The sequence below is a fragment of the Arachis ipaensis genome, chromosome B4 (genome assembly GCF_059453495.1).
Source record: "Arachis ipaensis isolate K30076 ecotype BB chromosome B4, ASM5945349v1, whole genome shotgun sequence".
NCBI classification, from domain to species: domain Eukaryota; kingdom Viridiplantae; phylum Streptophyta; class Magnoliopsida; order Fabales; family Fabaceae; genus Arachis; species Arachis ipaensis.
This window is the reverse complement of record NC_142439.1, coordinates 43,583,696-43,587,646: the sequence shown is the minus strand read 5'-3', so window position 1 is coordinate 43,587,646 and position 3,951 is coordinate 43,583,696. Positions and strand designations below refer to the sequence as shown.

The 3,951-nt window shown below is 41.5% G+C and overlaps 1 non-coding gene across 1 annotated transcript; it reads right to left on the bottom strand.

Annotated features, from left to right (window-relative positions):
* Positions 1-477: 477 nt before the first annotated feature.
* Positions 478-585, bottom strand: LOC148567351 (small nucleolar RNA R71). The gene has a single exon (XR_015882694.1). It is a non-coding gene; the product is annotated as a small nucleolar RNA R71 (small nucleolar RNA).
* Positions 586-3,951: the final 3,366 nt, after the last annotated feature.

Here is a 3,951-nt window from a genome sequence, read left to right as displayed (position 1 = left end):
ACTCTGAATAGAAAATTAAGAGAAGCTAAAATACAACAATCCAGAGATAACCTTTCAGAAATTTTCGAACAGGCAGAGGAGATGGCAGCCGAAAATAATAATAATGTAAGGAAGATGCTTGGTGACTTTACTGCACCTAATTCCAATTTACATGGAAGAAGCATCTCCATTCCTGCCATTGGAGCAAACAACTTTGAGCTGAAACCTCAATTAGTTTCTCTGATGCAGCAGAACTGCAAGTTTCATGGACTTCCATCTGAAGATCCTTTTCAGTTCTTAACTGAATTCTTGCAGATATGTGATACTGTTAAGACTAATGGAGTAGATCCTGAAGTCTACAGGCTCATGCTTTTCCCTTTTGCTGTAAGAGACAGAGCTAGATTATGGTTGGATTCTCAACCCAAAGACAGCCTGAACTCTTGGGATAAGCTGGTCACGGCTTTCTTAGCCAAGTACTTTCCTCCTCAAAAGCTGAGCAAGCTTAGAGCTGATGTTCAAACCTTCAGACAAAAAGAAGGTGAATCTCTCTATGAAGCTTGGGAAAGATACAAATAGTTGACCAAAAAGTGTCCTTCTGACATGCTTTCAGAATGGACCATCCTGGATATATTCTATGATGGTTTATCTGAGCTATCAAAGATGTCACTGGACACTTCTGCAGGTGGATCCATTCACCTAAAGAAAACGCCTGCAGAAGCTCAAGAACTCATTGACATGGTTGCTAATAACCAGTTCATGTACACTTCTGAAAGGAATCCTGTGAGTAATGGGACGCCTATGAAGAAGGGAGTTCTTGAGGTCGATACTCTGAATGCCATCTTGGCTCAGAATAAAATATTGACTCAGCAAGTCAATATGATCTCTCAGAGTCTGCATGGAATGCAAGCTGCATCCAACAGTACTCAAGAGGCATCTTCTGAAGAAGAAGCCTATGATCCTGAGAACCCTGCAATAGCAGAGGTAAATTACTTAGGTGAACCTTATGGAAACACCTATAACTCAACATGGAGAAATCATCCAAATTTCTCATGGAAGGATCAAAAGCCCCAACAAGGCTTTAATAATGGTGGAAGAAACAGGTTTAGCAATAGCAAGCCTTTTCCATCATCAACTCAGCAACAGACAGAGAACTCTGAACAAAATGCTTCTAATTTAGCAAATCTAGTCTCTGATCTATCTAAGGCCACTGTAAGTTTCATGAATGAAACAAGGTTTTCCATTAGAAATCTGGAAGCACAAGTGGGCCAGCTGAGTAAAAGGATCACTGAAATCCCTCCTAGTACTCTCCCAAGCAATAAAGAAGAGAACCCAAAAGGAGAGTGCAAGGCCATTGACATAAGCGCCACGGCCGAACCTGTATGGAGAGGAGAGGACGTGAATCCCAAGGAGGAAGACCTCCTGGGACGTCCAGTGATCAATAAGGAGCTTCCCTCTGAGGAACCAAAGGACTCTGAGGCTCATCTAGAGACCATAGAGATTCCATTGAACCTTCTTATGCCCTTCATGAGCTCTGCTGAGTATTCCTCTTCTGAAGAGAATGAGGATGTTACTGAAGAGCAAACTGCCAAGTTTCTTGGTGCAATCATGAAGCTGAATGCCAAACTATTTGGCATTGATACTTGGGAAGTTGAACCTCCCTTGTTCATCAATGAACTAAGTGATCTGGATCAACTGACATTGCCTCAGAAGAGACAGGATCCTGGAAAGTTCATAATACCCTGTACCATAGGCACCATGATCTTTGAGGCTCTGTGTGACCTTGGTTCAGGAATAAACCTCATGCCCCTCGCTGTAATAGAGAAACTGGGAATCTATGGGGTGCAAGCTGCTAAAATCTCACTAGAGATGGCAGACAGCTCAAGAAAACAGGCTTATGGACAAGTAGAAGATGTATTAGTAAAGGTTGAGGGCCTTTACATACCTACTGATTTCATAGTCCTGGACACTGGAAAGGAAGAGGATGAATCCATCATCCTAGGAAGACCTTTCCTGGCCACAGCAAGAGCTGTGATTGATGTTGACAGAGGTGAAATATTCCTTCAATGGAATGAGAACCCCCTTGTGTTTAAAACTCAAGGATCTCCCTCTGCAACCATGGAGAGGAAGCAGAAAAAGCTTCTCTCCAAGCAGAGTCAACCAGAGCCCCCACAGTCAAACTCTAAGTTTGGTGTTGGGAGGCCACAACCAAACTCTAAGTTTGGTGTTGAACTCCCATATCCAAACTCTAAGTTTGGTGTTGGAGAGTCTCAACAAAGCTCTGCACATCTGTGAGGCTCCATGAGAGCCCACTGTCAGGCTATTGACATTAAAGAAGCGCTTGTTGGGAGGCAACCCAATGTTTATCTAATTCTTATTTTTATTATTTTTCATGTTTTCTTAGGTTCATGATCATGTGGAGTCACAAAATAAACAAAAAAATAAAAAACGGAATCAAAAACAGCAGAAGAAAAATCACACCTTGGAGGAGCATCTGTCTGGCGTTCAAATGCCAGAACAGAGCATAGTTCTGGCGCTGAACGCCCAGAATGGGGGAATCCTGGCGCTGAACGCCCAGAACAAGCATGGTTCTGGCGTTCAACGCCAGAAATGGCAGCAAATGGGCGTTGAACGCCCAAAATGGGCACCAACCTGGCGCTGAACGCCCAGAGTTGTGTGCAAGGGCATTTTGCATGCCTAAATTGGTGCAGGGATGTAAATGCCTTGACACCTCAAGATCTGTGGACCTCACAGGATCACCTCAGGATCTGTGGACCCCACAGGATCCCCACCTACCTTCACTCACTCTCATCTCTCTTTCCATTCATGATCATCCCTTCTGTTATCCATTTACCACTCACATCCATACACCCACTACCTTCAAAATTCAACATCTCTCTCCCACCCAATCCCACCCATATGGCCGAATACACACTCCCATCCATCTCCTTCATATCTTCTTCATTCTTTCTTCTTTTGCTCGAGGGCGAGCAACATTCTAAGTTTGGTGTGGTAAAAGCATAGCTTTTTTGTTTTTTTCCATAACCATTGATGGCACCTAAGGCCAGAGAAACCTCTAGAAAGAGGAAAGGGAAAGACAAAAGCTTCCATCAAGGATCTATAGCTCAGTGTTAGAACATTTGACTGCAAATCAAGAGATCCCTGAGATACCTCAGGGGATACATTTTCTTCCACACAATTATTGGAAGCAACTAAGGGTGGAACATCAAGAGCACTCCATCATCCTTCATGAAATCAGAGAAGATCTAAAAGCAATGAAGGAGGAGCAGCAAAGACAAGGAAGAGACATAGAAGAGCTCAAGGACATCACTAAGGTGGACTCATTCCTTGTTCTTACTCTCTCTGTTTTTCGTTTTCTATGTTATGTGCTTATCTGTGTTTGTGTCTTCATTACATGATCATTAGTAGTTAGTAACTTTGTCTTAAAGTTATAAATGTCCTATGAATCCATCACCTCTCTTAAATGAAAAATGTTTTAATTCAAAAGAACAAGAAGTACATGAGTTTCGAATTTATCCTTGAACTTAGTTTAATTATATTGATGTGGCGACAATGCTTCTTGTTTTCTGAATGAATGCTTGAACAGTGCATATGTCTTTTGAAGTTGTTGTTTAAGAATGTTAAATATGTTGACTCTTGAAAGAATGATGACTAGGAGACATGTTATTTGATAATCTGAAAAATCATAAAAATGATTCTTGAAGCAAGAAAAAAGCAGCAAAGAACAAAGCTTGCAGAAAAAAAAAATAGAAAAAAAATATAGGCGAAAAAAAAAAAAAGAGGCGAAAAAAAAATATAGAAAGAAAAAGAAAAAGCAAGCAGAAAAAGCCAATAACCCTTAAAACCAAAAGGCAAGGGCAAATAAAAAGGATCCCAAGGCTTTGAGCATCAGTGGATAGGAGGGCCTAAAGGAATAAAATCCTGGTCTAAGCGGCTAAACCAAGCTGTCCCTAA